Source organism: Peromyscus maniculatus, chromosome 5 (genome assembly GCF_049852395.1).
Source record: "Peromyscus maniculatus bairdii isolate BWxNUB_F1_BW_parent chromosome 5, HU_Pman_BW_mat_3.1, whole genome shotgun sequence".
NCBI lineage: Eukaryota > Metazoa > Chordata > Mammalia > Rodentia > Cricetidae > Peromyscus > Peromyscus maniculatus.
In genome coordinates, this window is record NC_134856.1 from 143,464,361 (window position 1) to 143,487,460 (window position 23,100).

Genomic DNA, 23,100 nt, shown 5'->3' on the forward strand with positions numbered 1-23,100 from the left:
ATATTATTTTGACTGCATGTTAATAAATAAAGTTGTCCGGGGGTCAGAGCTATTAGAGCCATAGCAAGAGTGTGGCGGTGGTGGCACACGCCTTTAATCCCATAGATCTCTGTGTGTTCAGGGATACAGCCAGCATTGGAGACATATACCTTTAAGACCTAGGGGGCTGTACATTCAGACAGTGACGAGGCAGTCACGTGTTTGGGTTTACAACCAATGAGAAGGCAGAATGACTGGAAAATCGATTTACAGACAGGAAGTAGCTCTCTTTCGGGAAGCTAGGACACCACAGGCGGAAGGGTGAGATTTTAGCTCTGAGCTCTGACCTCTCGGCTTTCTCCTTTACATTGTTTCTGTGTTTCTTATTTAATAAGACGGTTGGTTACATCAATAGTTAATAAATAAAGTTGCCCGGGGGTTAGAGCTATTTGCAAGCCATAGGAAAGCAGGGCGGTAGTGGTGTACGCTTATAATCCCAGCACTTGGTAGGCAGAGCTAGGTAAGTCTCTATGTGTTCAGGGATACAGCCAGCATTGGAGACACACGCCTTTAAGACCTGGAAGGCTGTACTTACAGGCAGTGACGAGGCAGTCATGTGTTTGGGTTTACAACCAATGAGAAGGCAGAACAGAAAGACTATATAAAGACAAACACACAGGAAGTAGGTTTCTTTCGGAGAGGTAGGAGCACCACAGGAGGAAGGGTAAGGTTTTAGCTCTGAGCTCTGACCTCTTGGCTTTCTCTTTTACATTGGTTCTGTGTTGCTTATTTAATAAGACGGTTGGTTACATCTACATTTGGCGCCCAACGTGGGGCAAGAGTTTCTACCTAAAACCTGAGAAAAGATTCTAAAACGGAGTTAAAAACAGCTTCCTAATTATCTCTCTCAAATGAGCGGCAGCTTGCCCACTTGAGCTACTGGTGCGTTCCTAGCATTCATGCGCACGCTCGACCTGCAGTATGGTGGGAATGAGGCCTCTGCAAGTGGCACATTAAGCTGCATGGTAGATTTAGCCTTTGCTAGTACAAAACAAAAAAAGAGGTTTCTGGGCTCCACACTGCTTGGATAAAAGCATACACCCACAATAGCTCCCGAGCTGGTGGTAAAGTACCACCGCCATGTTGGGAAGCTGAGGTGGGCGGAGTCAGCAGCCATAGCACCGTTTCAGCTTACAAATGCTGCAGTTTAAAGCAATAGATTCACAATAAGACAGATTCAGATGGAACAAGACTTTAAATGCTTTACAATGTGTGTAAAAATGTACATAGGCTTGGAAGAGAGAGGAAAAGGAACATAGACAGTTATATAAAGAAATAGAAAGTTTAAAAAAAATAAAGTCTTTAAAGAGAAAGTAAAAGTAATATAAAAAATAAGCCACATAAAAATGAATATTGCACAGAGAATCTGGATTGTGTTGTCTTTGGGATTTTTAACTGCAGAAAAACATTTGATCATAAAAGATGTTGAGTTAAGCCAATATGTATATTTTAAAGATTCCTTGACTTTAAAATTTGGATGTAAGGATATGTTGCTTTGGAAAGGAGGCTCTGATTTTGTTTTCACAGAAAGCAAGAGGCTATGGATTTGGTCCAGATTAAGATACATCAGATTTGACCAGCCAAGACTCCCTGAAAGGTCTCCGATGACACCATGGCCCAGATGATCCAACATCCAGAATGGTTTGAAGGCAACTGGCTCAGACAATACAGCCTCATGGACTATTCCTAAAATTTTCTTTGTATCCCCATAAGATACAGCACCCCCCTCCAGCAGGAAGTAGTAAGAGAAGCTACACCCAAATTCCCAAATTATATGTAATTTTACTTTGTTAAGGTTAGAACCTTCCTTTTTGAAAAAAAAAAAGGGGGGGGGAGTGCTGTGGGATGTTCTGTATGTCCTGTGGGAGTCCGTTCTCAGGTTCCTCGTGGCTTTACTCAGCAGGTCCGCATAGAGGATGATTAGGACCATGGGCCTGAGTGCAGGTGTCTGAGATGGTCTGCATTTGGCTGTGCTGTGAGATGGTCTGTATGTCAAGTTGCTCTGATTAGTCAATAAATAAAACACTGATTGGTCCTTGGTTAGGCAGGAAGTATAGGCGGGACTAACAGAGAGGAGAAATAAAAGAACAGGAACGCAGAAGGAGTCACTGCCTGCCAGCCGCACGCCAGGACAAGCAGCATGTGAAGATGCTGGTAAGCCACGAGCTGCGTGGCAGGGTATAGATTTGTGGAAATGGATTAATTTAAGCTATAAGAACAGTTAGCAAGAAGCCTGCCACGGCCATACAGTTTGTAAGCAAAATAAGTCTCTGTGTTTACTTGGTTGGGTCTGAGCGGCTGTGGGACTGGCGGGTGACAAAGATTTGTCCTGACTGTGGGCCAGGCAGGAAAACTCTAGCTACATTTGATGATGATTTACCATATGGAACTATAAGTGAAATAAACCCTTTCCTCTCCAACTTGCTTTTGGTCATAGTGTTGATCACAGCAATAGTAACCCTAACCAAGACAACAACACCCACATGGTGACTCATAACTGCCTGTAACTTCAGTTCCAGGGATCCAACACCTTCTTCTGACCTACATGGGCATTGCATGTGCATGATGTGCTCAGGAAAACAAACATACATATAAAATAAGCAAATATTTTTAAAAATTAACTAAGCAGTCACTCATACAGATTTATGGGAATGTATCCACCCAGTATGAGTTCTATGAGGGCAATTAGGAAAATATACCAAGAGCTCTAAAATGTTTACATTCCGTAACAATCAATACATTTTTGGGAATTTAATAAAAGGAAATAACCAAAGATATACAAAGTTACTGATATAAAGAACTGTTTAGTATATACTTACAATTGATAAATAATTTATAATATAGTCATGTAAAAGAACATGGGCCACTGATCTCATTTTAGAGGAATACAGTTTAGTAGAATGGAAAACTGCTTGTCTAAATTAATGGTTATAAAATAATACACACATCATGACTCCAATTTTATTCTCTATACATAAATACATGCATATACAATCCAAATCTGCTATGGCTATTTCATGCTCCTTACTAACTTCTAAATCTTCTGTAGTAACCACACAACACTATTTCTATTCTCAGCCCAGTGTGGTTGATACACCTGGGGAATGACATCTGAGACTGACCTCTAGCCTCCACATGAATGTACAAACATGTACACACACATATACACATAGGCACACATATACAAAAAACTACAGTCAACTAGAAAACTTCTAATCTGATGAGGTAAAAGAAATGCAAAAAAAAAAAAATGAAACAATAATATGACAATGCTACAACAACCTAACACACAGATAGCACTAGGAACCAAGAGAGATATAACAAAATTGAGGAGCTTGGGAAGGTCATTACTGTTCACACACAGACAAGGAAACTCATCAGACCCTCAGACATGCCATGCACATTTCTCAATGCAGAGGCTTGATGGCATAGTACAGAACTGGACACCTGCTTCTAGCTTATCGGTACAACTATTCCCTCCCTGCCCTGCACAGAAAAAAGAGAACACAGTCCCTCTAACCTTCACCACTGGGCTGTGGTACATATGCAAAGCTGAGCATCTTTTAAAGAACAGTGTCACCTCATTCTTTATAACTAAGTGTGTCAGAGGCTGGAGAGATGACTCAGTGGTTTAGGACACTGGCTGCTCTTGCAGAGTGCCTGGGTTCCATTCCCAGCACCCATGTGGCAGCTTTCTACTGTTCAGAACTCCCGTTTCAGGGAATCTGTCACCCTCTTCTGGCCTCTGTGAGCACTAGGCATGCCCATGGTGCACATACATACACACAGACAAAACACCTACAGAGTTCAAGCACAAGTTATTTTGTGGGGCGGGGCGAGGGTAGGGGGGGTGGGGGGTGGGGGGAGGTGGGGTGGGGGGTGGTGTTACAAACACTATGTTAAGCTAAATTACCATTTTAAAGAAATGGTGACTATGTTATATGAACACTCACCCAAGTTGAGGTTGGGGGAGCTCATACTCTCTACACATGAAGGTTATTTCTGCTATTGTTTCTAGGAGTCCTAAAATAATAACTTTAGCAGTTAATACAAAAATCTCTATTATCAATCTTCTACTTTGCATTTCCCCTACCAGCAATTTTTTTGTTTTGCTTTTTATTTTTTTATTTTTATTTTTTTATGTATCTCACTATATAGCCAAGTATGGCCTAAAACTTCCTATGCCACTTTGCTCTCTTCAGTAAGAGAGTATGTGGAGAAATGGCAGAAACACCCAAGAACACAAGACAAAACACATTCAACAAAGATCCATAACCAGCAGATTTTAGAAGGCATGGTAGTTTTAATAATTGGTGGTGAGTTTCAAGGTAGTACACTATGGACATTAGAAAAGGGAAGTAGATCTGCAGCACAGGACGGAGTCATGAACTCCTCAGAGCTACTAGATCACAAGCATTCTAAATACCAAAGCCTTTTTTTTTAATTTGTCATTAAAAGAAATAGTTCTTAAAACAATTTTTCCTTTTTTTTTTTTTTTTTTTTTTTTTAAGTTTCTTGAGACTGAGTTTTTCCATGTAACCTCCGTAGATGTCCTGCAACTCACTTTGGAGCCCAGACTGGCCTCAAACTCACATAGATCCGCCTGCCTCTGACTCCCAAGAGCTGGGATTAAAGGTGTGCATCACCACTGCCTGGTTTAAAACAATTTTATAATTCCTTATCTTTTAAAAATGGCACCCTAATGTGTGGGCACCCCGAGCAGAAGCACTTGAGGATGCAGGTTCTTTGCTCACACACCATATGGGCCCAAGGGCTGCTGCTACATATATGACATTTATCCTCATGTTTCAATATAGAAACATGCTAACAAAATAGAAGACCTCATACTTAGTGGTATTTTTCAAATTAACTTTTCAAAGGTAACAGGATATATCATTATACATCACCTTAGACACTAAATAATTTGTTCCTGACTTTCTATAAAGCATGCATCAAATACTGTGGTGGTTTGAATGAGAATGGCCCTCATAGGCTCAGATATTTGAATACCTAATCCCCAGTTGGTAGAACTGTTTGGGAAGGAAAAGGAAGTGTGGCCTTTTGATAAGTCACTGGGGCCAGTTCTAAGGTTTCAAAAGACTCAGTCTCTCTTTACTTCAAGATGTGAGCTCTCAGCTACTGCTCCAGCACCATGTCGCCTGCCTGCTGCCATGATCCCTGATATGATGGCCATACACTCTAACCCTCTGGAACCATGAGCCCAAAACTAAATGCTTTCTTTTGCAAGTTTCCTTGGCATGGTGTGTTTTATCAGAGCAACAGAAAAATAATTAAGACAAATACACTAAGGGAACTAGAGGAACTGGCTTCCTCCTCAATCTGCAGAAATAATCATTTCCACAGCAGCTCATACTCAGTGGCTAGTCCACACAAGGGAGACATACTTTTACTCCCTGCAACCCTGTTACAAAGATGAAGAAAATGCAACAAGAGGCTAGTCATGTCAAGCCAAGATCACACACCTGTAAGAGATGGAGTCACCCTTGAGAAACATATCATGCATTCATTACATGTTCATCCAAATGTTGTGTAAGCATGAGGACCTGAGTTACTATCCCAGCACCCATATAAAAATCAAGGCATAGGTATGCACACACCTGTAACCCCAGCACTATGGAAACAGAAATGGGATCCCTGAGTCTTGATGATTGCTGTACTACACAAGTGTGTATACTCATACACACAAGTACACAAGTGTGCATACACCATACACACATTCACAACACACACACTCATAAGCAAACATTTCCCACAATTTCAATCTCAAATCCCTTGGCTTAAGGAGCCATCATTATCTGTGAGCAGCTGTATTCCTCGTTCACTCTGCTATTGCTCTCTGCTCACTGTCTAGCTGTTCTCTCCTATTCTATACCACCAGTGTCAGAAGCCTCATTCTGAGACCTCAAGCAGCTCCACTCCACCAGTCAGATGAAGTGCCTCTGCCTCTTGTTCACCCACCCACACTCCACAATCCACAGCGTCTGTCTTTGCAAAGAATAAAAGAGAGAAGTGTCTCCACAGTTACACAAATGTCATCAGTATTCAACCCAGTGTTGAGCATGCACACTACCATCAGACCACCTGACATGAAACAGAGTAATCCAGACTTTACTTTGAGGAATTAAATGACAATTTTTTTCCTTCTGTCTTCAAATAAATAAATAAATAAATAAATAAATAAGGCAGACATATTCTAGACAGGAGCTGCATAGAATAAAATTTTTATAGTATTTTTTTCTGAATAAAAAAGTATTTCTGCTCTCCTTACCACATAAAAATTCAAGATACTTAATACCCCAAATACTGGATTTGGTATGTATTTATTAGCCACTGCCAAACAGCATTAACATCCATTTTTTTCAGCTTATAAGTGAGGCAGGATACAAAAGCAGGGAAAACCATAGGGTCATGAGATGGAAGAGGAGCTCCACACCCAAAAATCTGGTTGGTAACTCTGCCAGCAGAGAAGCAAGAATGCCAGCACAACTAACCTCTGCTTAAGGCCTTCTCCCTTTCTGGCTATCCACCTGTAACTTTCTAGTAATCTCCCCAGAAATGCCATTTACAGGCAAAGGACATGTTCTACCCGCTGTGCAGTCCCAGTACCTCCTGGTTTGATCGTATCAGCTTCTAGTTGCATCCAAGACATCTCCAGAGTCATCCTGAAATCTCACAAGCAAAAGACAGAGAAAAGGAAAAAGAGCTATCTTAGCAACTTTCTGACATGTAATTTGAAAGCCATCAAAACGGTATATATGATTGGTGTACATGGCTGATATATATGGCTAATGCTAAGGTATTTAATGACTACTCTCCCTTGGGGAGTCCATACCCATACCTGAGTGTATCTTTCTGAGTGCCTTTCTCCTAACTTTCCTGCTTATAGTCTTTATTAAAAACACTCTTAGCAAAACCCCAGCTTTGCTTTATACTGGCTAGTTTTGAAATTCTTTTCTACATTGAAGCCACAAATCCCAATGTGGCCTGAGTCAAGGTCAGGCCTTCCCCTATAACATTAAGGTAATAGCATGGAGCTTTGTCTCTGTCCCCTCACCACCAACAAGGCCCCCAACTCTCCCAATTTCTTTTATATATATATATATGTAAGAGTGTTTTTACTGCATGTATATATGTGCACCCATGTATACCTGGCACCTAAGGGGGTCATGTAGCACAAATCTTAAAAGTTCTTATTAATAAAAACAAACCCGGGAGCCAGGTATTGGGGGTGAACACTGGAAGATCAGAGAACCAGAACCAGCCACAGGCACCTCACCTTGCCAATTCCTCAGCTGATCCTGTTTCCTCAGACTGGAAGCCTCTCAGTCCTCATCCAGAATGAATCTCAGCTGAACTGTTGCTCAAAAGCCTAAAAGCTTAACCAGGCTCTAGTTCCTGGTCCTCATGCCTTATATACCTTTCTGCTTCCTGCCATCACTTCCTTGGATTAAAGGCTCTTGTTACCTCGCCTGGCTGTTTCCAGTGTGGCCTTGAACTCTGGGATCTCTGCCTCTGGAATGCTAGGAATAAAGGTGTGAGTGCCTGCATTTTCTGGCCTCTATATCTGTCTAGTGGCTGTTCTGTTCTCTGACCCCAGATAAATTTATTAGGGTGCACAATATATTGGGGAACACAATACCACCACAGGGTCAGAAGAAGAGGGCATCAGATACCCTGGAACTGGAGTTATGGATGGTTGTGAATGACCATATGGGTACTGAGAATCAAACTGTAGTCCTCTGCAAGAGCATGGGCTTTTAACCACTGAGCCATCTCTCCAGATCCTCATAATTTCTCTTAAAGGATCCAAAACCTTCTTTTTCAGTAGCAGAGATCCAAGCTCTCACTTCCCAACAAGCTATAGTAGGATTGGTATTTCTAACACAAAAAACAAAATGCTTGGCATTTAATATTAATGTACCCTAGATCACAGAGGCCACCTCTGTAGAGGGGGTCACCCATACCTTATATCTAGTACCTTTTTAAGCTGATAAAAGCCTATCATGTAACAGTTCCAAAGCAGAGTGGGATGGTGGGATCAGCTTCCTAAATTACTGCCTTATATCCTATCTAGTGCCTTCACTTATCTTCTAACTCCAAGACCCCTATCCTCTTAAGCTCAGAGACCTCCCACCCATTGCAGTCTTAAATACAAGGAATTTCCTTTGTTCTGCGGGCTGTTGCTGTATCTCCTACGCCAACTTGCCACATCATCTGAAATGCATCTCTTTATCTCTCTAATGAGCCTAGAATCTTTATTATTTAAAACAATAAATAGGATAAAAAATCCTTTCTAACTAAAATCATTCTTTCTCTCCATAAAGCTGTTTGTTTCAGCAAGAATAACTTGCTCATAATTAAAACTCCACTGACTGTGTTTTAGACATTCTCAGGCCACACAAGGAGAAAGCTATGCCTGCTCTGGCTGGTGCAATAACTACTTGCTTTGCTAGATCTTCATGGCTATAAATAACACACCTACATACTTTATTTGTCTCCCCAAATACCTGTGAACCAATAAAAGTCAGATAGAAAGAAAAGGAAAATCATGTGGACCAAGAGCAGTAGGGCAGCATCTTCCATAATCCAGTTGAAACCTCTTGCCTCTCGTCAGTTGAAGATCGAGGACTCCAAAACAATTACCAAATATATTTCTATTTGGGGGGGGGGGTTGTAGGTCAGAGGCCAACTTTTGCAAATTGGTTCTCTCCTTGCATTGTGAGTACCAGGAATCCGCTAAAGTTATCAGTTTTACAGCAAGCACTTTTACCTACCATCTTGCCAGCCCTAAAAACGTCTTTTAATAAATTCTAACTCTGCTTCAAACCGGCTTATTCTGAAATTCTTTCCTTCCAAGACACATACCTGAGGACTCCAAGTCAGCACACCAGAGAGCTGTACATCTGAGCTCCTTCTGCACTACCCACAACAGCACAGCTGTCCATCAACAAATGAATGGACAAAGGAACACAGTGTATATAAGCAACAGAAGTTCATTCAGCTGTAAATGAGAATAAAAAATTTGCAGAAAAATAGATGGAGATGGAGGTCGTGTCATGCAAATTAAGACTCAGAAAGACAAAAGGTGTGTTTTCTCTCATGAGAAACCTAGAATAAAATTATATATGCATATCGATGTGCGTAGGGCATGAAAACTGAACAGGGCATATGACGGGGACAGGAGTGCTGAAAGAAGGCAGACGAGGGCAAGAGAGGGTGGTGGGATTTACATAACCTCAAACTAGAAAAAAGGACTTTTTGAACAGGACCAGCAAGAAAAGGAGAGTGGGTACAGACAGGGCAAAAGGTGAACAGTAACAAAGGGTAAAGATACATGTGTACAAAAATGCAATACTTTGTGTACTAAATAAAATAAATAAATAAATTGCAAAACTTTACCTTTAATGTGAAAAACAGAGGTAGCTTGAAATGAAATTATGAGAAGGAATTATAATAAATGATATACACACAGGACTGTAAGAACCTACTGTAAAAATTTATGGCCCAACAAATTAGATAATCACAGGAAATGAATAAACCCCCTAGAAACTCTATCTTTAAGACTGAATCAGGAAAAAAACAAAACAAAACACCCAGAAAATCTAAGCAGACCAATAAAAGTAAAGAGATTGAATTAGTAAGCAAAAGTTTCCCTTATACCAGAAGGCTTTCCTGAAAATGTCAAGTATTTAAAGAAGAGTGAACACCAATCCTCCTCACAACAGTCTAAACACGTGAAGAGGGAAGAACAGTGCCAAACTCATTTCCAAAGACCGGAACTGCCTCATGCAAAAGCAAGACAAGAACACTTGAAGAAAAGAAAATTACAGACTGATATTCAGGATGAACTCAGAAATACAAAAATCCTCAAATACTAGGAAACAGGGTAGAGAGATGGCTCACAGGTCAAAAGCACTGGCTGCTCTTGAAAAGGATCTGGATTCTGTTCCCAGCACCCATAAGGTGACTGACAACTGTAATCCATTTCCAGGGGATCCAACACCATCTTCTGGCCTACACAGACACTGTATGCACACGGTACACAGACATACAGGCAAATAAACATTCATACACATAAAATAAAAATAAATCTTAAAAAAAAGTACTACCAAACAGAATTCAGTACTGCATCAAAAGGATTATATACTGTGAAAAAGTGAATCCTGGATTCAACATCAAATCTATGAGTGAAGTTCGTCTTATTTAGGATGAAAAACAAAAACCATATGTTAATACTGATGGATGCAGAAAAGGCAACTTACCAAATTCAACATCTTTTCATAATGAAAACTGAACAGATTAGGTATAGAAGGAATGAGCACCAACACAATGAAGGCCATGTTTGACAGGCTCACAATGAGCATCACACCCAACAAAGAGAGATAAAAGCTTTCCTCTAAGACCAGAGACAGGGCAAAGATGCCCAATCTCAACACTTGTATTCAACAATTTGAAGAGAGAAAATAACTAAAGATACATGATTTAGAAGAAGTAAAAATACCTCTACCTGCAGAGGGCATACATCTACACAGAGAAAACTGACTCGCAAAAGTCTCCTAGAACTAAGAACTCATTCTGTAAAGCAAGCAGGGCATGAAGCCAACAGACAAACCAGCAGCATAGTTCTGTACATGAATAAGACCTAGTGACAAAAGAGTTTTCAAAATTTCATTCCCAATAGCTACAAAAATAATGCTTTAAATGAATTTAACCTAGGAGGTGAGAGATATCTACACTGAATATAATACAGTATTGATGATAGATATTGAAAAAAAGAAAAGAATAAGCCATCCAGACCACTATTAAAATGTCTATGCTACACAAGGCAGTCTGCAGTTTCAGTACAATCACTTATCACAATTTCATGGCCATTTTCTATGAAAACATTTTCACAAAACAATTTATTTCAGAAAAAAAAAAATCATAAAAGACCCCACAGAGCCAAACCAATCTTTTGAGTTGTTTTTTTTTCATACAGGGTCTCATGTAGTCCAGGCTGAACTTGAACTCCTGATTGTTCTGCTTCTGCCTTCCAATGACTGATCTTTTCTCAGGCTAGCTATATAAATGTGATCCTTTCTTGCTACTCTGAGCACAGAAGAGAGCAACACCCCCAATTCAGCCATGCTACCATAGGAGAAAACTCATAATCCAGTGTGCTCTACTGTCGGGCTATGCTATCCAAGTAGGCCTTAAATACATTTTCAATTTATGATCATATTTTCAGCTTCTAATGGGCTTACAGGACCATAATCCCATCACAAGGTAAAATCAGCTATACTAAGAGGTAGAATATACAATACTTAATGTTTAGGTTGAACACAGTTTCAGAAAAGAACAGAGTGAAGTTAAGGATTCACTGACTAAGAAACCAGGTACTTACAGAGGAAACAAGGGCAGAAACATGCCTGAGTATAGTCAGAAGGCTTCTCCAGTCCTGCCCAGGCCTACGGTCCCACAGCAGCTTATAAAATAATCACTCAGAGGCTTAATATTATTTACAAACTGTATGGTCTATGGCAGGCTTCTCTTATATCTTAATCCATTTCTATTAATGTATGTTTTGCCACGTGTTCCATGGCTTTACTGGTCTACTGGCATATTGTTCCTTGGGTGGCAGCTAGTGTCTCTCTCCAGACTCCGCCTTCCTCTTTGCTCCTCCTTGGATTTCCCGCCTGCCTCTAAGCTACCTTGTCATAGGCCAAAGCAGCTTATTTATTAACCAATGAAAACAACATATAGTCACAGCATACAGAAAGACATCCCCCAGCACCTGGGTAGAAAGACATCTTGAGACATGGTAAGTGCCAAACAGTATGGAATCCAAATGAAAAAATCCAGCTGAGTAGTGGGCTATATGGATCCACAGGTAGAGATATAGCCAATTAAAAATATAATGTATAATTAAGAAATACAAGTTAGCAGTTAGTCATCTATAATAATCAAATTTGTAGTCATGATAGGTATGTTTTCAAGGTAAAGCTTAGGTTTGCTTAGTTCAGATATATTTAATAGATAATGGTCCTCAAAGCTTGTCAGAGATCTGATGAATATGGCATTTAAAATGTTTAATGGAAAAAGCTAACTATGACAGACAGAAACTCCCATATCCTAGCAGTGACCCAGATGTCTCCAAAGAAGATGATGGGGTATCACAATGTCTCCACCTGGATTGTGGTAATGCTAACCACTGGGCCATACTTCCCCCAATACAGCACCAGCCACTAGGACCCAGCCCAAACTGTGGACAAGCAGGACACTGAAAAACTGATTTCCCATTTTGCCTAGACAAAGTAAGGTCAGTCTCTTCCATGTTCAGCCTCCACAGGAAAGCCTCTCACCTTCTGGGACTGGCAGCTAAGACTGATGCTGTCCTGGTACCCCTGCCCCCAATGCCATAGAGACCACAGGAGCCTGAGATTACTGTGTAGGTAATGGAATAGTCTCTGTCATTGTAACTGATACATATGTGATTTGGATTATACTTCATGATACATTTATCCTTTTCAGATCTCTGATAGTATTAACAGCTGGGCTAACTATAGCTTTGTCAGCTTAGCAGCATCTGACATGCAGGTTCTTTCCCAAGGCTGTAGCTACCTTATTAGCTTATTTCATATGTAAAAATAAAGCCTTGCTTTTTTTCGAGCAACTAAGTATCCTGTTGAGAAAAGGTAGACGGGTTTGCCTTGTTAAGAGGTTTCATATTAAAAGACAAACAGGTTTTAGATGTAAAAGGAATATGATTTACAATGGCTGTTCTCAGTAATAACTGCTTGTGTCTCTGGTAAATGATTAGATGGAAAGAAAAAATGTTAAAGTCTGTGCAAGCTTTGAGGATCTAAGAAAATGCTAAGGCATATAAAGGTCTTAAGTAAGTTCTGGGGGTCTCAGAAAGTGATTTAAGATGTAAATGCAAGTTGTAAAGGTATAAATAAGTGATTAAAGGTATGGAAAATGTTTCAAATTTCTTTCCCCTTACACTAGGATTTCAAAAGTTCAGAGTTTAACATTAATAGGGTTCTAAAAAGCTGGTAGAGCAATGATTACTTACTGTTAAGTCACAACCTCAAGATTTTAAATTCCTTTGGTTAGCTTCTAAGTAAAGACTTAAGGTTGCTTCTCACTGGGCTAAAGTTATTTCTGCCCAATCTATATCTAGCTCTCTGAACAGAGGAAAAAATGTTCATACTTTTTAACCCAAATCTATAAATTCTGCTAGATCTCAAAGATGTGAGTCTACTCCAGCTGTTTTACAGACACCTGTTACCTTATTTTTCTACAATGTTAATTTAAGAACAGATTGGTAATGCTAATATACCTAAACCTTTTATGTCTTTTTGTAAACTAAAAAATTCATATAAGCTTCAGAAAATTATGAGAGTTATAAAACTTGGATCTACTTCTCACAGGTCAAAAGGACTCCAGATAAGTACAGCCTAGGTTTCCCCGCCGGTCTAATCCTTAGGATGGGATCTCTCGGTCTTGGGATTCCTCTTCCCTAATTACTAGAACTATGGGCCTGACAGCTCCAAATGTAAGATTTTCCTTTAGGTCCCTAAGTTTTAACTTCTGTCCCTAGTCTATATCTATCTCAGCAGATTTCCACTTGGCTGACAGACACATCCAAGCATCAGCTGCTGCCTACAACCTGCTCCAAATGACTGTGAACTCTGAATTTGCTAAAAGCTGATGTGGACCAGTCCAGGTGATGTGAATGCTTCTTGTCTCTTCAGCTGTGTCAGCTAACCAGATGCTTCTGATGATGCCCCATTGCCTGAATTCTCTCCTTGCCTTTGACTAGCAACCTTCCTGGGTCCTCACAACAACATCCTAGTTTCAGCAGGAAGTAGTTACAAAGAAAGTATGTCACCCCTTGTCTCCCAACAAGCTGGAATGTTAAATCAAAAGGAAACTCCCTGACATAGGAGACAAAATAGCTACCTATAGCGCCTACTGGCATACCAGGAAAGCTACTTGCTAGAACCAAATAGACCCAAATTTGTCAACAGGTAGAATCACTAGCTGAAGTAGTTCTATAGTATGATTGGGCACTCAACCTGCTCTATGTAAAACAGAGGTTATTGTATAGCTTTAAAAGAAAATTGTTGTTTCTATACAAACTATTCAGAAATGATTAAAAATAATCTGGCTAGCCGGGCGGTGGTGGCGCACGCCTTTAATCCCAGCACTCGGGAGGCAGAGCCAGGTGGATCTCTGTGAGTTCGAGGCCAGCCTGGGCTACCAAGTGAGCTCCAGGAAAGGCGCAAAGCTACACAGAGAAACCCTGTCTCGAAAAACCAAAAAAAAAAAAAAAAAAATAATCTGGCTATACTCAGAGGGGGGAGGGGAGGTGATGCAAAAAAAGGCAACCTGAGATGACATAAATAACTGGTTTCCATTCACATTTCCAGGTTCCTTCTAGATAGTAACTCTGTCATCCATCACTGGGCCTTTGGTCCTTCTGCTTCTGCTAATTGCTACTGGCCTTGACTAAATAATTCCTATCTGGGTACCATTAAACTGATGATTATTAGGTCCCAATATAAACAGGTGCCCATCACAAAGTCAAGGATTTGACTCGGGATACAACTCAAGGGGGAAATATGAGAGCCAAAGTTATATTTTAAGTTTTAATAACTATGTCTTAGAGATTCACGAAACAAAAATGCCTGTGATCTACAAGTTCCTTGCCCAAGGATAGATAGTTTCTGAAATGCGGGAGGCTATTGTTTATGGGCAATAACAAGTCACATGTTTTTTACTCCCTAAAAAAGTTTGTTTGACCCATCTGCACGGGATATGCTTGATGACATGTGGGAGAGAGGTTCACAGGCAGGAAATACATCAGGATGTACACTTGCCCCTGATTGGACCTGATGGGAAATGTAATGAATTATGGGTTTTCCTTCTTAAGCCTTTGCCATGCTTGATTCTGAGCCATTCCCTGGGAACCTAGGCATGGACCTGGCCAGAGCCCCTCCACTTGGTCAGTATTTAATTAAAGCTTGCTTCAAATTTGGCTTTGAACTGTGGTAGTAGTCTTATTATTGATCGATGGGATTAACATCATATCTAGCTGAGAGATAACAGATAACATATAAATACCTCCCCCACACTCACAAGCATATTTAGTAAAAGTTTACCAAAGAGAGACACTGCCCACACCTAAATGTCTTCCAGGAACAAATATCTTTTGAGCCCAAAGTACTCCCAACTTAAGCTTCCTTCAAATCAAAGTCACAAACAGGACGTAAACACAATGCCCTCTTCCTTCTGGAAGCCTGCCCATGTCCATGCCAGGCTGCCCTTTACCTTGAACCTCCTCCAGGGACTGGTCCTCCTGCTCAGTCACAAATTCAGTCATCTGCCACAAGGGTCAACACATCAGAGACCAGGCATATTCTACTCTCTAAGAACAATGATAAAGGAAATAGGCTCCTTATCATGGCATTCTAGATAAGATAATCAGACAGTAGCATTTATGCACCCTTCCCTTCACCCTTCTAATCCCCAATCCACTTAAATTGCAATCACAAGACTCAAGAGGAAGGAAAATCTGATAAGGTTAAAAGAATGGAAGAGCCTAGGGAAATAGAAACGGGGAGGAGAAAGTAAAAATGATCAAAGGATAATGACTAATAAAAATCTTGGCACTCCCAAAGGAATACAATATACAATAACAAGGGATGATAACGAGAGAGAGAGAGAGAGAGAGAGAGAGAGAGAGAGACAGAGACAGAGACAGAGACAGAGACAGAGAGACGGAGACAGAGAAAGTGCATCCATAGGAAATAGAGCTGATCCCTAAAACCACAGCTTACAAGACAAGGGACAACTTCAAAACTCCAGGCCAGCGATGTGTGGCCATCCTACCCTGGTGTGCTTATAACACAAGTACCATGCTGATTTGGGACAAGGACCACAATTATTTACGCTTGGTGCCAAGAGACACATACGGAAAGGAGCTGGAGAGTCAGTTTCAAAGACATCAGGGCAGAAGGCCAGTGATGACACAGAACCCAGCTGGTACTGAGGTTAAAATCAAATGAAATGTGGAGGGATAAAATGATGTCAAGGAAGGCTTGCTGTACTAGAGAAGCTCACATCTGGAGCTGTGTGACACCAATGACAATGCCACCAAGTTAAAGGTTGGGCAGCTATTCCTTACACCACAGAAGAAAAAAATACAGAAACTGAAGTTATGGATAGTAGTCAGAGGGGCATAGCAGTAACATTAAAACACATATATACATTTAGAGTAACAGAGCAATTAGGACACAAAATAATTTTCCTGGTTGACTTGAAAAGATGTTTATCATAAGCTCCTATGCTCCATATGGAAGCTACCAGTTAGGTGTGTATAATGTATGATAATGTGTAACACGAATTCCTAAATGGTCTTTTAATAAAAAACCCAGAGACAGAATATTGGGGTAAATGCTGAAAGATCAAAGAGACCAAGGAACAAGCCACAGCCACCACCTCTTACCCCACCAACTCTTCAGCCTGAAAAGCCCCAGCCAATATTTCAGCAGAAGCATCCCTTTCAGCTAGAGGCCTTTTTGGCTGGAGAGCCTTTTTCAGCTGAGGAGCCCTTTCAGATGAGGACTCAGAGACATTCAGTAAAAGGAGTCATGGAGTTGGCGAGGTGAGAAGTAGCTGTGGCTTGTTCCTTTGTCTCTGTCTTTACCCAAATATCTGTCTCTGGTTTTTTTATTAGAAGACCTTTAGGAATTTTTACAACATCTGGTGTCCAACTTTTGAGGCACAAATCACAAAAAAGCCACTTGCCTGTGGCCTTGCAGTCCCTGACTCAGGCTTGAGATACACACAACCAGAATCTCCAACCTACCTGGGCCAGACTCCCTAACCCACTGGCTAAGTTTTTGTTGCAGCCTCTCTGCAGTAAACTCCATAGCTTTTTGGGCTCCAAAACCCACAGGAGTTAGCCACTTTTGCACACTTCCCCTGTACAGATGGCTGGATCTTTCACTTCTTTCCTCTCCTGGTGGATTCTGGCTTTCTCTGGGCCCCCTCCATAGGCTTCTGCCACACCATCATCTGAATTGTCACTGATTTGGTGAGTCAACTGGGGTTTCTTAAAGGGAGAAATTGTTAAAAGTATTTTCCCACATTAAAAAATGGGAAACAATTTTACAATGGAAGGCATTTGGTCTCTGTTTGACTATACATTAAATGGTCTGAAAATGGAACAACTAAATGAGAGGATAATTAATGTTGATGGGACAGATGTAATGTCAATTATAAATATTATTTGTTTGGTCATTTTTGTTTTATCATTTAAAAAGTTGGTTAATATGAGTGCCAAGGTAAAAGTTTTAGGAAAAACCTGTTAAAACAAATCATAGAGATATTCAGACCCAGACAGAAGAATTTAAAGGTGAACCAATCTTAGCATTGCATTATAAGGTTACAGAAAAACAGCCTAAGGCTTTCAAACAGCCAACCTTAATCTATCCAGTAACCTTACAGGAACTGCCACATGAGAGATAAATAGATATATAGATAGACAGACAGACAGATAGATAGAAAGATAGGTATAGATATAGGTATAGGTATAGGTATAGATATAGATATAGATATACAAATCCTCAAGGCTATATATGAGCTGACTGGACTTCTGTGCAAATGTTAGATTTGAGGAGATTCAAAGTAGCAATAGTCTCTATGGCATCCATTCATCTTTTGTGAAGCAGATGTTAAACTCCTGTTCAACTTGTAATAGAATTATCACTCAAGACTGGAGAGATTTGGTTACAGCCAATCTTAGAAGCTGGTCCCCAATGGAGGACCTGGTGGAATGATGAGGCTAAGACCATTGAACAATGAAGTAGAGCTAGAGGTAAAAATTTCCAAGATCAACTTCTCTTTTTTTCTTCATTTTTATTTATTTTTCTATTATCAGTTTGATACAGTATAAATTCTTATCCTAATAGTGATAGTGAAATGTTTCATTGAGGCTTGCCCAGTAATTGAGTAAAACCAAAACTTATTATAAACCACAGTCATCCTAGGGTTCCCTCTGCTATGTAGCCTCCCTGGTTTTGTGGGTTGCAGTCTGATTGTTCTTTGCTTTATATCTAGTATCCACTTATGAGTGAGTACATACCATGTTTGTCCTTCTGGGTCTGGGTTACCTCATTCAGGATGATATTTTCTAGTTCCATCCATTTGCCTGCAAACCTCATTATACCATTGTTTTTCTCTGCTGTGTAGTACTCCATTCTGTGTAGGTACCACATTTTCTTAATCCATTCTTCAGTTGATGGGCATCTAGGTTGTTTCCAGGTTCTGGCTATTATGAATAGTACTGCTATGAACATAGTTGAGTATGTATCTTTGTACAACCACTGTGGAAATCAGCATGGCAGTTTTTCAGAAAATTGGGAATCCATCTACCTCAAGACCCAGCCATACCACTCTTAGGCATATATACCCAAGGAATGCTCAATCATACCTCAACTTCTTGGAGAAGGCGATTATGCTGATATACAAAGACAATCTTTATGATGACTGTGATACCTCAGTAAAACCCCCCACTCTATCCCCTACAGACAAAGAGAAGCTTAAACCAGGATTCGTAAGTGTAGATAAGAACTTAGACCCCTTTTCCCCAGGTGGCTGTATCTGCTACAGGGACTTTGGAAAACACAGTCAGGATATTCGACCAAAAGACTAAAAAGGGAGGTGGGTTAAAATAAATTATATGGTCTGTGCCTTTAAGAACTAGCCTCACAAAGAAAGGGGAGCACTCCTTCCAACCTCCCTGCTGTGAGTAAGAGATTTGGAAGAACCTCCCTGGAGGCTTGTAAACTTAGAAAACACCTTACTTTTGCATTCTGTACCTAAAGTCTCCAGTGGCGGCTTTGGGGACGTGATCTAGGCACAAGACCCTCACTCTATTGTCTCAAAAAGGGGGCCTTAGACAAAGATATCTCAATATAGATAGACCCAGGCCAGTTTCAAGTCCCCAGAAATGATGGCGCCAGCCCCAGGAACAAAAGAACAGAGTCAGGATGTCTGATAGTAACCAATTAACCATGAGATGCCCCTCTCCGGAGATAACATGACCAGACCCCGGAGAGGAGTTGTAAAACTCCTGACAGGGCAAACAGATAAGCTAGAATAAGATAAAGTCCAGGCCCGGGAAAAACTGGACCAATCAAGGATGGACCCGTACTAACCCCCTCCCCTCTAAGAAATTTTGTGGGTTTTGCCTATAAAAACTAACTTCTCCAAGAAAGAGTAACTCTTCTCTGCCTCACTTGAGATGAGTTCCCTGTCATGACTTGTAACAGATAAACCTTGCTTTTGCATTCTGGTATGCTCTGGGGGTTACGATCTGGGCACAACAATGACCACACCCTGGCTTTACAACACATGGCGTAATGAATGCTTGGGACAGAATTGAAGAAGTAGGAAAGCAAATTGAGTTATTTACTAAAGTTATACAGGGCCCCAAAGAAACCTTCACTGATTTCTTACAAAGATTGACTTCAGCAGTAAATAGAATGATAGCAAATTCAGAAGCTAGACACATAATAATTGAATCTCTGGTTTTTTCAAAATGCTAATGCACAATGCAAAAGGGTAATTAGGCCATTAAAGGCAAGATCAACACCCTTAGAGGAATGGATCCAAGACACAATATTGAATCTCATGATCATGAAGATGCTTGGATAGGAGAGGTACTTTCCAGAGGTTTGAAGAAAAATAGTAATGTCAAATGTTTCAATTGTGGTAAACAAAGTCACCTAAAAAGGAACTGTAAACAGGGCATTCCTAAAAATTATGCTTTCTCAAGGAATAATCCCAACAGAATGCCCCTCCCCCCTTCTGGGTTATGCAGAAAGTGTGGCAAAGGCAGACACTGGACTAATGAATGGAGGTCAACAAGGGACAGGCAAGGTAATCCCTTGCCTTTGTCACTGGGAAAAGCCCTGAAGGACTCCTCACAGACCCTCGTGTCAAATTCCGTTCAGTCCTTTCCTATCATCATGGAGGAAATTCCTTCTGAGAGCAATTAAAGAACCTAATGCCTACTGTAAAAAACCATACTGCTCTGGATGCTAGAACAGCTATTGAAGAGAGAACAAAGAATTCATGAGAAACCAGAACAAGAGAGATTTCTTAATTCGAAGAGGTGATAGTTCATCAACCAGCATGACCATTCAATTTAAATTAACTTATACGACTAACAAAATAACTTGCCAAAAGGGAGCCTCCCCAAAGTTAGGGTTGGGAAAGGGATTTGTTTTTGTCTTTCAGGAGAATGAAGGCTAAGGAATCTGAGGAACACTGGACAAAAGAGACATCTGGGAAAAAAAAAAAAAGGACAAATCATCCAGGAAACTTGTCCCAAGAAAAAGGTTTTCTGCAGTGAACCATGACCACGCCTAACAATGACTTTGAAGTCTCCAAAAAGATGATGGAACCTCACATCAATGATTCCATCAGGACTATGATAACGCCATTAAGCTGACAAAAGCCACCCAAAGATAGGCTTTGGACTACAAACTGTTCAGGACAATATCGAGATGACTAGCTGAGATGATACAGCCTCACAGACTACTAGAATCAGACCTTGACCATAATCCTACATTTTCTTTGTGTCCCCATAAGATTATCAGTGCCCCCATTCAGCAGAATGCAGCCTAGAAAACTACACCCACATTCCCAAAAAATGGATTATGGATGTTTGTCTTTGTTTAGGGGTTGGTTAAAAATTGTTATTGGTCATAGTCAATCTCTTTCTAAAAGAAGAAAGGGGGATATGATACAGAAATGTATTATATAGAAAAGACAGAGTAAAAAGGTAGATTATTGAATCTACTCTGAAAAAAAAAGATATCAAAAGAGACAGGATAAAAGGGTAAATTATTGAATCTACTCTGAAAAGAAAAAAGGAGAATATGGATATGATAAGATAAAAAGGTAAATTACAGTTCGCAGAGGTGGATGGGCCCGGCAGCAGTGACGGGCAGGGGTAGGTAGGCCCGTGGTGGCAGCCGGCAGAGACATACAGGCCCGTTGGCCGCCCACAGAGGCAGACAGACCCAGCGGCACCTGACAGGGACATACAGGCCCTGCGGCGGAGACAAGTGGACTCAGGTGGGCCTGTGGCGGCGGGCCACAGGGGTGGACAGGCCCGGGGACGGAGAGGGGCGGACGCGGCTTGGAGCGAGGACGCCCCTAGCCCTAACACCTGGGGAAGAGGTTATCTCCGTGGGTCGGAATCAGGGCGAGTCTGGACACTCCGTTTGGGGACAACCCAGGGCCCAACTGCTGATCCTGTGAAACCCAACAACTTGGAGGTGTTGGTGAGACTACCCTGCTCAGCTGATACCCATCTGGGAGAGGATTCAGATGCCTACAGTTTGAAGTCTGAAGAAACAAGATCAGCTGAGGAGTTGACAAATGAACAAAACGTGACCTGGGAACACAGAAGAAGGTGCTACCCAGCCACTAAACCAGATCACCAGAATCATAAGTATATAATTCACCGACTGAAATCAGCTGTCCCTGAAGAAACAGCCCACTAGCACCAATTTAACCAAGAACCCCTACTAAACCAAGACTAAAAATTAGAACAAGAGAGGCACTCTCAGACACAGACACCACCTGCACCGCACAGAGGAAAATATGAGTAGACGCCAGTGCAAAAATACAGGCAACAACATAAAGACCTATATGGCAACATCAGAACTTAGTGATTCTACACCTGCAAGACCTAAACATACCATGACAGAAGAAACAGAAGAGATCAACCCTAAAAATGACTTTAAGAAGATGATAGAGGCCCTTAAAGAAGAAATAAAACATTCCCTCAATGAGGAAATAAAAACTTTCCTTAAAGAGGAAATGAAAAACTACCTTAAAGAGGAAATAAAAACTTTCCTTAAAGAGGAAATGAAACACTCTCTTAAAGAGGAAATAAGAACTTCCCTTAAAGAGGAAATGAAAAACTCCATTAAAGAGGAAATAAAAAACTCCCTTAAAGAAATGGAAGAAAAAACGAACAAAAAATGGGAAGAAATCAAATCAAGCCAAGAAAAAGCAATTAAACAGATAAAAGAAACATTCCAAGATCTGAAAAATGAATTTGAGACAATAAAGAAAACACATGCTGAGGGAATGCTGGAAATAGAAATCCTGACAAAACGAACAGGAACTATAGAAACAAGCATAACCAACCGATTGCAAGAGATGGAACAGAGAATCTCTGACACTGAAGACATGATAGAGAAAATAGATTCGTCAGTCAAAGAAAATACTAAAGACAAAAAAGTTGTAACACAAAACGTCCAGGAAATTTGGGACACCATGAAAAGACCAAACCTAAGAATAATAGGGATAGAAGAAGGAGAAGAATACCAACTCAAAGGCACAGAAAATATATTCAACAAAATCATAGAAGAAAACTTTCCTAACCTAAAGAAAGAAATACCTATGAAGATACAAGAAGCTTACAGATCACCGAATAGGCTGGATCCAAAAAAAAAGTCCCCTCGCCACATAATAATCAAAACACTAAACACACAGAACAAAGAAAAAATATTAAGAGCCGCAAAGGAAAAAGACCAAGTAACATATAAAGGTAAACCCATCAGAATAACACCAGACTACTCAATAGAGACTATGAAAGCGAGAAGATCATGGACAAATCTCATGCAGACACTAAGAGACCACGGATGCCAACCCAGACTATTATACCCAGCAAAACTCTTAATCACCATAGGCGGAATAAACAAAATATTCCAGGATAAAACCAGATTTAATCAATACCTGTCTACAAACCCAGCCCTACAGAAAGCACTAGAAGGGAAAATTCAACCCAAAGAAGCTAAACACATCCATGAAAAATCAAGCAATAGATAATCCCACACCAACATACACCACAGAAGAAACAAGCTGGCATAGCTATCCTAATATCTAGAGAAAAAGGATGTTTCAAAAGAGAAGAAGACTTGTGGCAATGCATCAGTGGTCCAGGTAACTACCAGAACTCAGAAAAGT

General features: G+C 40.5%; 1 protein-coding gene across 6 annotated transcripts in view; it reads right to left on the reverse strand.

The window, feature by feature from the left end:
• Fancc (FA complementation group C) overlaps nucleotides 1–23,100 on the reverse strand; it is a 184,035-nt gene that overhangs the window by 150,885 nt on the left and 10,050 nt on the right. Inside the window, exon 1 of one of the 6 annotated variants that reach the window (XM_042278623.2) lies at nucleotides 6,667–7,041. The exons of the other annotated variants lie outside the window; for them this stretch is intronic. The gene's annotated coding sequence lies outside the window, so the exon portion shown is untranslated. Of the gene's footprint in view, nucleotides 1–6,666; nucleotides 7,042–23,100 lie in introns of those variants that run through there. 6 annotated transcript variants of the gene reach the window in all.